The following is a 13,664-nucleotide window of genomic DNA, read 5'->3' on the forward strand; positions in this document are numbered from 1 at the left end:
TTCATTTTCACGCTGTGTGACTTAAAGAGGGTCCCTGTTCAATCTGATGGCCTTTGATGCCATTTGGGACTTTGGCTTTTGTTCTGGCATCGTATTATTATTTTTTTAATTTTAAAAATATTTATTTATTTTTGAGAGAGAGAGACAGACAGAGCATATGCTGGGCAGGGGCAGAGAGAGATGGAGACACAGAATCCAAAGCAGGATCCAGGCTCTGAGCTGTCAGCATAGAGCCCTACACGGGGCTTGAACTCAGACCATGAGATCATTACCTGAGCCAAAGTCTGACACTTAACCCGACTGAGCCACTCAGGTGCCTCTTTCTTTCTTTCTTTCTTTCTTTCTTTTTTCTTTTTTCTTTTTTCTTTTTTCTTTTTTCTTTTTTCTTTTTTCTTTTTTCTTTCTTTCTTAATGATATGGCATTTAAAACATAATGGGATAAGTATAAACCTACTTTTCATTTCTTTAAAAGAAGAAAGGGGGGGGCGCCTGTGTGGCTCAGTTGGTTAGGCATCTGGCCTCGGCTCAGGTCATGATCTCACAGTTTGTGGATTCAAGGCCTGTGTTGAGTTCTGTGCTGACAGCTCAGAGCCTGGAGCCTGCTTCGGTTTCTGAGTCTCCCTCTCTCTCTGCCCCTCCCCTGCTGTCACTCTGTCTCTCTCTCCCTCTCTCTGAAAAATAAACATTTTTAAAAAATTAAAAAGAAGAAAGGAAGAAGCAGTTCTAAATGTAAAAACCCATTTCACATGTTAATGCATCGAGTTTTATTCTGATAGCCTTGAAGAGATTTGGGGGGTTTTTGACTGTTAGGTGTTTTTTTTAAATGCAAAGCAAATGACTTGAAAGGTGTCCATCTGACAGTAGAAGTTGTCATATCAAATCCTTCTGCAGGGAAGCCAAAGAAAGCAGGGAGAAATTTTGGAGCTCTTACTGTGGTGGGAAATCAGTTTCTGTTTTCATGCTTTTTGGGCTTTTATAAATTTTACTTTGAATCTTCTCAGAAAGTAATGTTCCATTATTTATAATCACTTGCAAGAAATTTGATGTTTGCCAGTCTATCTGGTTTGGCACTTAGCATCTATGAGTCCAAGTAATCATCCTTTATCAAAGAATTACATTTCCTCCAACTTACACCCCTTAAAAATGGGTCAGATGTTTCTCTACATTTCTGGAATCTCTTCTTTGAAGTTGAGACTTCAGTTAGCTATTTGGAAGCCATATAAGAGGGTAGTTAGAACCAACTTGGATCACCGGAGAGGATTGAAATGGGACCTGTACTGATTTCAGCTGAGGACTTGGGGGTTGGGAGCCTTTATCCATTTGTTGTGCTTGGAGCTTAAATTCCGTTAACTTAACGCAAAGCCCTCCTTAGGAAATCAACCTAATGGACATGACCAGCTGTACTGAGTTGCTGTAGGCTTAAGAGCAAACATGGATGGAGAGCTGAGGTACATGTATACTGTGGTCCCAGAGCCTTGGGGAAGAAGCAACAGAAAAAACAACCAAAATTATGCATGCCAACATCTCTGCAAGGCTCACAATGACCATTTCTATTAATAGTTTTGCTACATAGACTGTAGCTAGGATAATTTAAGACAGATGAAAGCTTTTTCCCCTTTCTCTAATTTTCATGCTACTTGGCTTTATTCTTGTTATGTTTTTCTTCTTTTTTTAAAATTTACATCCAAGTTTGTTAGCATATACTGCAACAATGATTTCAGGAGTAGATTCCTTAATGCCCCTTACCCATTTAGCCCATGCCCCCTTCCACAACCCCTCCAGTAACCCTCTGCTTGTTATCCATATTTAAGTCTCTTATGTTTTGTTCCCCTCCCTGTTTTTATATTATTTTTGCTTCCCTTCCCTTATGGTCATCTTTTTTGTATCTTAAAGTCCTCATGTGAGTGAACTCATATGATACTGGAATGACCTATTATAAATCTCCCATGCCTGGCAGCTGCCTTCCCTAGGTCAATAAACAGACAAGCCTTGAACTGAGGGATGGGGAATTTCCATCCTCTGAGGCACCAGAACCCAGACACATGGTTCTAGCTCCCCATGATCTGTCTTGCCCAGCCTTCCTCCGCTCTGGCTTTTCTTCCCACCTCTTGCCAAACACACACAATGGGAACATGAAGAAACCATACAGTGATACCAAAGGTCTGTAGAGCTGAAGGATAAAAACACAACAGTTTTTCAAAAGTCTTAGGTCTGTTCTTTTTATTGCCTTTCCCTTCAAGGACCATACAGTTATGCTGAGAAAACTCTTAGGAGGGAAAATTGTAACTTTCCTTAAGTCTCATATTCTGGGTGACCTGTGACACAGGTGTTCTGGAAGAGGACCCAGCCCTGGCTTTTTCCCTGACCAGTCTTGAGTTCCTGGCACAGCACTTACCTTCTCTGGGGCTCTGGTGTTTGTATGTTTACTCTTGGTTGTTTACTGTAAACCGAGGGATTTGCACTACATGATTCACCAGGTGTTTTTCAGCTCCGACATTTTGTTGTTTGAGTGGAGGAGAAATTGTGTCCATTGTGTCCATAAAGATGATTCTCCCTGCACTTATCCTTGGCTCACCCTTGCCCCTGTATATGTAGAACACTTGGGTAATTAGTATTTGCTGAGGAATAATAAAGCATACCTCTAGCCTTTGTAGCTTGTAAAATAATGAGGGTGGGTGAGGAGGGAGTGGTGGCCTGCTCTAGTTTAGGATGAATTTAGGGCAGTTGTAGTAGTCCATAGGTTAGAATCTAAGATGGAATTCTTCATCACCTCCTCCTCACCGCTTGTGGACATGAGCTGTTTTTGCCTGCCTTGTTTTGGGCAATGGTACCCTAACTTTCACTGACTGTCTTTTGCTATTGGGTTCATACATCTTACTTGCCATTGGCTTCATAGAATCTCTGTGATCTAGATCTGGCCATTTAGAAGCCATATTCCCTGGCCGTGGTAAGTGGTTAAGAAATGGGCAGAAATCTAAGCCACGTCAGTGAGATTTGCTAGAACTACAGGGACAGAGGCTCTCTATTCCCACTGGGGTTGCCAGGCAGGAGGAATGTGTGTCTGATGCTGATGGCCATCTTCAACACGATATGGGATGGACCTACTGAGTGTGAGGTTGATGCTGGGGAAACTAGAGCAGAGGAAAAGAGGGGGCTTCTGAAGCCATTGTCCACATACTTGAGTCCAGCCCTGCCAGAATGTAAAGCAAGGCCTGGGCTAGTCAGTTATATAGGCCAATATATTCCTTTTTCCCTGCTCAAGTTTTGGATTGAGCTTCTGTCACCTACAGTTCAGTCTCCATGAAAAGCACTACTGCCTTTCTGTCACATCCTCTGGGCAGCTTTTTACCCTATGGGTTGAATCTGTTGGGATACATTTGACTTCAAGACTGTACCCACAGCAGCTTAAACAGGTAGGGTGTTTATCAGTCTCCTATAACGAGAAGCCCCAGGCAACATGGGTCCAGGATTGGTATTTAGCATCATCAGATGCTTAGGTTTTTCAGGGTCCTGGTATCTGCAGCTGCTGGCTTGGCCTTTAAGGTTGTACCTTCATGATGCAATGTTGCAGCTCTAGAAATTGCTTACTCACATAGCTGCTTGATTTTATTTAGGCTCATCAGGATTCATCTCCTGGAGCTGGAAAGGCCCTTTTCTCTGAGTCAGTGAACAAAATCAGGGTTCCATGGGCAAGAAGAAGGGGATGAGGGGTGGCTTTTGGGTCTACCAATGGGTCTCTATGCCAACTCCCCAGCTGTAATGGGTGGAGGGCCCATTATGGTCCATCTTAACCATATTCCTGCTCCATAGAAATTCTAGAGGGAGGAAAATTGGTCTGAGGTCTCATTTGTTTTGCTCCCTCAGGGACAGCACAGTAGATCTTGAAAGGCATGGAATGATGGGTTAAGAATGTTTTCTTCTTTTTGACCACGGGGATGGTGGTTTGGCAAAACAGCAACATAGTGGCCACAAGTCACCGAGACAAGGATGAAGTTACTGAATCTGGGACTTGGTTACAAACCAGATGATCCACAGGCCTCTCTTTGAACTTCCCTCCCCACCCCTTCACTTGCAGCACCCTGCTCTCTGACAACTATGTACAGGCCTAGAAATAACTGGGCTTTGCTTCAGAAAGATGGTGCTTTAAGACAGGAATCAGAATTTGAGGTGATAGAGTAGCATGAGGAGTGGAATCCTACTTGAGAACAGGTAGAGCATTTTCTTAAGCAAAAGACTACAGGTTGCCTAACAAATGTGTCCTCAAAAAGTTAATTAGATTTTATTTGAATTAGGAGAGCTTAGTAGTTAAATCTTAGAGTGACTCTATGGAAATGGAAGTAAACAATTTTAGTGACTCATAACTGTTATATCAAGAAGTCTAACGGCGGACACATCTGAACAATAATAGAGTTTTCCTAAACATTTAAAAAATAAGTGATAATTTATGTGCCCAAAATGAAAAACAGTCTGCTATCATGGGCGGCGTGTGGTGATCGCGTGAAGTACTGGGCTGTGAGTGACAGACAGCTGGTGATGTCTAGGTGGGCTAGTCCACAGGCTAAAAATTGAGAGGCAGATGGTAATGGATGTTGGCAGGGCTATCATGGCAGTCTCATAGGTGACGGATGCATCGTGACTGTATGGGTCCTGTAAGTTTTCATGGATAACAATCATTTTGGAGTGTTGAATTATAATCGGGCAAATATATATCCTATTCAATAATCTGTATCCTTGAAGGAGGTGTAAGACCACTCAAAATAAAAAAAAAAAAATGGGATTGTCTGAAGCCTTTCATGAACATCATGTTTGTCAGAATTTAAAATATCCAAATTCTAGAAATACTGATAATTTAGAATAGGTAAGATAATGAGCATTCTGGGTAAACTACTACAATATTTGTTTTCAGACTGAGGATTTTCAGATGTTATTACATAGCATGGCTTCTCCACACTACACCAGAGGTGGGCGAACTTCAGTGCATAGGCCATACCTGGCCAGCTGGTTACATCCAGCCCACTGCCTATTTGTGTATGGCCCTCAGCTATGTATGGTTTTTACATTAAACAATGTTTATTTATTTGAGAGAGACAGAGGCAGAGAGAGAGAGAGCATCTCAAGCAGGCTCCAAGCTCAGAGCAGAGCCTAACATGGGGCTCAATCTCCCCAACTATGAGATCATGACCGGAGCAAAAATCAAGTATTGGGTGCTTAAGTGACTGAGCCACCCCAGGGGCCCTTTTATGTTTTTTAATGTAAAAAAAAAAAATCATGCGATGCATGAAAATTGTATAAATTCAAAATTCAGTGTGTTTAAATAAAGTTTTATTGGTTCACTGCTTTGGTCAACCCTTTACATATTGTGTAAGGCTGCTTCTGTGTTACAATGGCCAAGATCAGTAATTGTCAGGCCACGTGTCCTATAAAAGTGAAGTTATTAACTGGCCCTTTACCAAAATAGTTTGCTTACCCCTGCTCTAGAGCCTTTCAATGACTTGTTAATTCTCTTCTTCCCACACAGAAGGTCCTTTCTCTTGGGGTCAGGCTGTCTGAGTGTTCCCTAGTGCTGTTCCCCATGAACTCCCTGGGCCTCTTCCTCAATCACAGATACACAGGGTTGAAACCTGGGTGAGCCCTCCTCTTGGCTCACTGTCCCTCAGCAAATTAAGGGGACTCAGGAAGAATTTTCCTTGCCCACATTTAAATTTAGTTGGTCCCTGAGTAGCAGAGGAATAACATCTCCATGGTATCCCTATGAAAACATGATTAATCATTTACTTCCTATTTTCCTTTTGCTTCGGGCCATATCAGTATTCTATTTGCATGTGTATATTTTAGTCATTTTTTCTAATTCCCTCAGCATTCCCCTACATAAATAATGTGTGAGGATATGCTGAGATGCGCTAAGGGTGGGCAGAGGGGTCCAGGAGGACTGATTGGATTATTCATTCCTGTCTCCTGTAAATGCTTATTGAATAAGATCTCCTGTTACCCTCAGGGAGCTCAAAATCCCATGGGGAAATAAAACACATAATCAGATAAATTGCAACAGCATGTTAGAAATATAGCAGTGGTTGTGCACACATTACAGACGTAGTATGGCTGAGAACTTGGCTGCTGCTTCTTCAGAGGTTGGGCTTAAGGGCACATGGTCAGGAGCAACTTTGAAGAAGTCATACCTGACCTGGAACTTCAGGGAGAATGGGTCTGTTAGGGCTCTCAAAGGAGGCTGGTATTTCAGACAGAGGACACCAAATGTGCCATGGCACCAAGTCCTAAAACAATCTCCTGTGTTTGGAGAATTCAAATTAGTTCATTATTGCTAAAGAAAGAGTTTCAAGATGGAGAGGGAAGAAGAAGGTGTTGTTAGGAAGGGAGGAGGGAACTTGGATAGGAAGGGGAAGAGGTGTCATGGGCCAGTTTAGTGTTGAGTTTAGAGGATGCCAACTGAATATGTCAAGCTGGAGACCAATACTGTTGACTAACTAGTTCCCTAAATCTAGCTGAGCATCCTTGTTACACCTCAGTGAAACACGATTTCTTTGTAGGTTAAGGTAAATGTTCACATTGGTAAATAATTATTGTGGGGTTTCAGGATTGTCCTGACTCATTTGTTAAATTATTCATCCAACTAATATTTACTTATGATCTACTTTGTGCCAGGGACTGCCCTAGGAACTGAGGGCAAGCAGTGAGCTGAACAGACTTTTTCCCTCGTGGAGCTCATGTACTAACTGATGCCCACTAGCTGTTTGTGGCCCTTCGTTGTTTGGCTACATAGAAGGTTTGGAGAGAACCACACAGGCCTGTTTTTTGGTCCTATCTGATTTGGCCCAATCATTTTGGCTTTGTTCTCAGTGTGGCCACAGGAAGTCATTTTCTGTTTGGCACTTTCCTCCTTTTTTGGTCATTATGACCATTTTGGTGCAAACACCTCTCTCAAATATATACATGCTTTCAGGCTTCTGGGAGGTGCTTTGGAGAGAGTTTTCTGTTAGCTTGAATTTATCAGGTCTGAAGCCCTGTTGATCATATTTAGTTTATTTATTCATTTGCTAAGTATTTATTGAGCTTCAGCCTGTCAGAGGGAGCCCTTGGGTTCACTGCATAGTGAGAGCTTCTGGAAGGATGGATGAGAAAAGGATCCACTTCCAGGAGGTGGTGGGGCTGGATCTGTGTCTTAAAGAGAATAGCAGATGCAAGAAGGGAAAGCCAAAGGGACAGGAAATGTTGGTGCTCTAGGAGAGAAGTCAGGTGTGTGTGCACCTGAAGCATGCTCAGAGAGACAGGTACAGTGCGATCCCCAGTCCATTCTTGCCACCGTTTTGATGCATATGTCTCCGGGCCTCTACAGTCACCAAACATGCATAACCTCAACCTGATGTGAGCATCTCATTTCTTGACAGTCTGCACCCATTGTGATCAGGTTTCAGAGGAGTCCATGGTTACTCTTGTCAGAAAACCCAGACATAGTGGTATTAACAGAATAGTCTTGTATTCAAGAACCTAATATGACCTCGAAGAGACAGGCCAGGCTGTTACTTCCACTGATTTAGAATAATGAGCCAGTTGTAACTTCTCTCTCAGTAAGCAAGCCAGCCATGTTGTGTTAGGTACATTGGTATATATTCTGTAGGAGTAGGTTCAGCTCAAGGACCAGAAAACCGAGGAGGCTGAGGTAGAAGTTTGTTCTTCTCCCATGCAGTAGTCACTGGACAGTCTGTGCTGGAATGGAACTCCAAGGGGTCAAGGCCTTCCATCTAGTTGTGGCACTGTGCGCAGCCTCATGGTTCAAGGTGTCCATGCCAGCTCCAGGCATCATGTCTGCATTCCAGCCAGAGTGAAGGAGAAAAGGGTACAAGAAGGACATGGTTTTTTCCTTTATGAAGCACTTCCCAGGAATTGTGTTCACCTATCTAACATCACATGCCAGAACTTACTCATTTGACCACATTTGGCTCAAGGCAGGCAGACATACATGGGCTTTATTCTGGGCAGCTCTGTGCCCAGTTATATACAGTCCTTGTAGGAGCTCTGATGCTGAGGAAAAGGGAGAACCAAATTGAGAGGCCACTGGCAGTGGTGTCTGCCTCTTTTGCCATTTAGCTAATCCAAAGTCTTCCCTCCCAGGAACTGAAAATCTTCTGTGTTGTTGCAATTCACTCATAGCCGGGGATCCTCGTAATGTCACAAGATAAAAGCAAACTGGCTTATGAGCAGTTGTGAGTTGTGACCAGACTGGTTGGTCTTCAGTTGGTCCCCAGATCTTTATTCAGTGTTGTTAGAGATCAAAGGCATTGGACCTTGAGTCAAGGAAGGGCAAATCCTGTCTGACAGCAACCTTCACATTAGAGTTGGAGAGATCAGCTATCACAGGAAAAGTCCTGCAAGTAGAGAGAAAGAAGAAAAAAAGAAGAGAGGTGCAAGGTGAGGGTAGACCTTTACCTGTGCCATGCATGTGTGCTACCTTCCTTCCTTCCACCACATCAGATGCTTATCCCTGACGTCCATGCCTGTGAAGCCGTACTCTCCCCATTCAGGATAGTGTGGTGGCTAAGAGCTGGGCTCTGGAGGTGGACTGCATGGGTTCAAAGCCTGGCTCTCTTGCTGATGACTGGGATATCTCTGGTCAGTCCTGTAGGTCCCAACCTCCTCATCTATAAATTGGGGATGATGCCAGTTATAGAAAGCATCCCCCAGGATTGTCAGGAAACTGAGCTTAGTACTGCTGCTGGCCCTTGGTAAGGCCTCCACAAATCTCAGCCATTATTATTGTATTAAAGGAAATTTACAAGCCACTCATGTCTTCATGCAAGAGGCACGTTCTTTATGAACTCATGATAATGCATTCTACCTAGTCAAGCCCTGATAACCTTCTGTTTGCCTCCTCCTGTTGTACACACACACACACACACACACACACACACACACACACACACACAGAATAATTGGAAGATCTGGGTTCTTGCCCACCAAGAACCTTGTTCTTGTCTCATGACACCAGAGGCGATATGAGAGCTTATAGCTGAGGTGGTGTGCCACACTGTGGAGGGGCAAAGTAAACTCAGCTGGGATTGCTTAAGCTATTTTGGGCACCCAGCAGCCAGGCATAGGGTTAGAGGCTCAAGAAATGTTTGCTGTAGAGAACTAAGCAGAAGATCATGAGTGTGGAATCTCTGGCCATCTCTGGCATAGACTTGAGGAAGAGTGTCCTATCCTCTGGATTAATAGAAACTCAAATCCAGATCATACTTACCAAACGCTTGATATGCGAGGCCCTTGACAAGCTAAACCCCTCGTCAGGAGCCCCTTTGCCACCTGATGTATCCTTCTGAGTTGGCCTCAGAGAAGGAAGGTGGCGGTTGCTTTAAGGCTACACCAGACACACCAGAATCTGGGCAGGAGGCAAGGCTGGGCTTTCCCTTTGGAAACTCTGGGGAAGGGAGCAGTTTTTGACAGAAGTAGAAGATATTTCTATTTATTCTATATGTTTTCTATCTGGGGATAGAAGCAGGAGGAAAAGCCAGGAATAAGAGGGCTGGCCCTTAGTTTCTTTTTTGTTTGGTTTTCTGTGAATTTGATTCCTTCCTGTGGCTTCTGAACTCCCTTATCTGTGTGGGGGAGGGGCTGCAGTGACGTCCAGACCCCTCCCCTCCACTCCCCCAGGCTGCTCCCTGTCTTTGATCAGTTCTTTCTTCAGAACTAGGAACACCAAGGGTTAGGCTGCAGGCTTTCATGTTCAGTTCTGCCCAGTTTAGATTTAGGGGCAGAAGACAAGGCAGAAGGGTCAATTGTCTACCTTCCGTGTACATTTGACTTACATTATTAGCTTAATCCTCACCACCAGTGTAGGAAGGAAATGAGCTTTATGTTCAGATAAGGATCTGAGAGGTTAAGTGAGTAGAAGTTAGGCAACTAGTAGGATTCGAACTCGGATGTATCTGACTGAAGACTTGGGCTATTTCTGCTCTGCCTTCTCCTTTGGGCTAGAGAACGTTGACCCTGACCCTCAGGTGATTTCTACAGACAGGAAGCCCTCCAAGGGTCATGTGGAGTGAAGGTCCTGCAGACCCTGTCATTGCGGTCTCCCATGTGCTGGCCACACATTGGAAAGGCGGCAGCTCTGTCCATATCACGTGACGTGGTGGTACAGCCTCGCTCCCAGGAGGAACCGTGAACCGGGCTGTGGCTTAGGGAAAAAAACTATTTCAGTGACTCTTTTTCCAGATGCCTTAGTTTTCTTTTTGTGTTGTTGCTTCTGTAACTGAAATAGTCTGATATATTTTGAGCTGTTTTCTTTTCTGTGTAAAACATCTGCCAGCAGGGTCCTGTCCTTTTCAGAAAAATCAGTGCGTTTTCAGACATTTAGGTCTGCTGTGTTCATGAAGAAGAAAAATTAGAGATGGTGAAGGCCCTAGGACAGGCATTTAATCCACCCTGGCCAGCTCTATCCTCCTTTTAAGGACCCCAGCCTCCTTTGATGAACTATGCTGGTACTGAACAATCTTTATGTTCTGGAAATTCTTAGGATTAGCCGATTAGTGAATATTTTTATTAAATCATTCTCTGTAAGAAGAGTTATTTTTTGGTCAGTCTTAATGCAATTGACTAAGCCCTTGATTTTCATTACCCTTTTAAGTAATTATTAGAATTTGGTCAGAGTCTCTTTTAAGTCACACAATAGTATTTTGCATGGCCTTCATGTGAGAGAGACTAACCTTCACAGAGTGTCTGATTTATTCTTAGAGGTCAGCTGATATCCGGACAGAATTGATCCACTCTTATCATTTATTGCCTACCAATAATCTTCATTATAAAATATAAAACTTCGGGGCGCCTGGGTGGCGCAGTCGGTTAAGCGTCCGACTTCAGCCAGGTCACGATCTCGCGGTCTGTGAGTTCGAGCCCCGCGTCAGGCTCTGGGCTGATGGCTCAGAGCCTGGAGCCTGTTTCCGATTCTGTGTCTCCCTCTCTCTCTGCCCCTCCCCCGTTCATGCTCTGTCTCCCTCTGTCCCAAAAATAAATAAACGTTGGAAAAAAAAAATTAAAATATAAAACTTCCTTCTCAGGCAGCTTAAAAGCTACAGGTCCAAAGAGAAACAAAAGCAAAAATAAATTATTGGGACTACATCAAAATAAAAAGTTTTTGCACAGCAGAGGGAATAGTCAACAAAACTAAAAGACAACCTACTGAATGGGAAAAGATAATTGCAAATGGCATCTCTAATAAAGGGTTAGTGTCCAAAATATATACAGAACTTCTAAAACTCAACACCCTAAAACAAAATAATCCTACTAAAAATGGACAGAAGACAAGAACAGACATTCCTCCAAAGAAGACATCCAGATGGCCAACAGACACATGAAAAGATGCTCATCATCACTTACCAGAGAAATGCAAATCAAACTTACGATGAGATACATCTTATACCTGTCAGAATGGCTAAAATTAACAACACAAGAAATGACAGGTATTGGTGAGGATGTGAAGAAAAAGGAACTCTCCTGTACTGTTGGTGGAAATGCAAACTGGTGGAGCCACTGTGGAAAACAGTGTGGAGGTTCCTCAAAAAGTTAAAAATGGAACTACCCTATGATTTGGTAAATTACTGAGTATTTACCCCCCAAATAAAAAAATGTTAATCCAAAGGGATACATGCATCTTTACATTTATTGCAGCATTATTTATAATAGCCAAATTATGGAACTAGCCCATGTGTCCATCAATAGATGAATGGGTAAAGAAGAGATGGTATCTATATACAATGGAATATTAGTCATAAAAAGAATGAAATGTTGCCAATTGCAACATGGATGGAGCTAGAAAGTATAATGCTAAGTAAAATATGTCTAAGAAAGACCAATACCATATGATTTCATTCGTGGCATTTAAGAGACAAAACAAATGAGCAAAGGGCGGGGGAGAAAGGAGATATAAACAAACTGAGAAACAGACCCTTAACTAGAGAGAACAAACTGATGGTTACCAGAGGGGAGGTGGGTGGAGGGTTGGGTGAAATAGGTGATGGAGATTAAGAGTACACTTATCATGATGCGCACTGAGTAATGTATAGAATTGTTGAATCACTATATTTCAGTACACCTGAAACTAACATAACACTGTAGGTTAACTATATGGGAATTAAAATAAAAAAACTTTATATAAAAAATTTAAAAGAAAAAGCTACATGTCCAGTGGGTTGGACAGAGGTTGAGCACTGGAGTACAAACTGATCTTACTCAAAAAGAGGACATCTTTTCTACTAGAATTAGAAATTCTAGTAGAAGATTAGAGGGTGTAGATACATGTAATGATTGGGGAAGAAAGTTGAGGGGCCTTTATTTCTGTGTGTGTGTGTATGCCTTTATTTCTCTATAAAGTAGGAAACAAAGTCATCTTCTAAGAGGGAAGAAAGAGTCTGTAGAGAGGAGGGATTTGAGAAATGTGTTACAGGTTAGACATTGTTGTTAGGACCAAGAAAGAGAGTTGGCTGATACACACAAAGGAATGACTAGGTAGAGCTGAAGTTGTGGATTCAGTCACAGTGGTAGAAGGAGGGAAGATAGATTTTTTTGTTATATCTAGGGCTGATGTATTGTCAGGGTGTTTATTAGAAAGGACAAAGGGGAATTGAAGATGTGGTTAAGAATGTAGTTGAAGTCAAGAGTCAGATCATAATCTTGTGGTTCATGGGTTCAAGCCCCGCATTGGGCTCTGTGCTGACAGTGCAGACCCTGCTTGGGATTCTCTCTCTCCATCTCTGTGTCCCCGCTCCCTTGCTGGCGCGCTCTCTCTCAACACAAAAATATGTTGAAGTCCTAGTTCAATGATTAACTCATTCATTAAATATTTATTAAGCAACCATTGGAGACCATGTGACTGGGTAGGGAAGGAGGTCAAGATAGGAGTAAATGGATACTATTGAAGAAATGGAGGGGCGCCTGGGTGGCGCAGTCGGTTAAGCGTCCGACTTCAGCCAGGTCACGATCTCGCGGTCCATGAGTTCGAGCCCCGCTTCGGGCTCTGGGCTGATGGCTCAGAGCCTGGAGCCTGTTTCCGATTCTGTGTCTCCCTCTCTCTCTGCCCCTCCCCCGTTCATGCTCTGTCTCTCTCTCTGTCCCAAAAATAAATAAACGTTGAAAAAAAAAATTTGAAGAAATGGAGAGTCAGGAGACTAGAAGCCTCAGGAGGTTGAGGAACAACCAAGGAAGTGAGGGCATGAGAAATCTGGAAGGATGATAATGGAAGCCAGTGTTTCAGTAGTTCCGTATATGAGCTAGGCACTATTATGGGTGCTTTGCACACATTAACTCTTTTCAATCTCAGCAACTTCATGAGTTAGAACTACATTACCCATGTGGAAAGATCAAGTAATCTGTCCAAGGTCTTTCAATTAGTGAATGTGGCAGAGCTGCGATTTGAACCCAAGCAGTTTGGCATCAAAACTCAAGCTTTCCACAGTGTGCTTTACTGCCTCTAGGAGCTTATGGTCAGAATAGGATGCAGGGTGTTAAAGGTGGAAGGTTCCAAATGATCACACAGTAGGAGAAAGTGACTAAAGCCAAGTGTGGGCAAGGGTCACTGTAGACAAGAAGGCTGAGTGCCTTCTCCATGGGATTGTTGATGTCCTCTAGAATGCTGACAGGGCTAGGGGCTTGAAGCTAAA

At 43.1% G+C, this 13,664-nt stretch overlaps 1 protein-coding gene across 3 annotated transcripts in view; it reads left to right on the top strand.

Moving 5' to 3' along the window:
- Window positions 1-13,664, top strand: part of CCDC3 (coiled-coil domain containing 3) — a 145,696-nt gene that overhangs the window by 80,295 nt on the left and 51,737 nt on the right. The gene's annotated exons all lie outside the window — the stretch shown is intronic.

This window comes from Herpailurus yagouaroundi, unplaced genomic scaffold (assembly GCF_014898765.1).
Source record: "Herpailurus yagouaroundi ecotype Mexico unplaced genomic scaffold, PumYag 203, whole genome shotgun sequence".
Classification (NCBI taxonomy): Eukaryota; Metazoa; Chordata; class Mammalia; order Carnivora; family Felidae; genus Herpailurus; species Herpailurus yagouaroundi.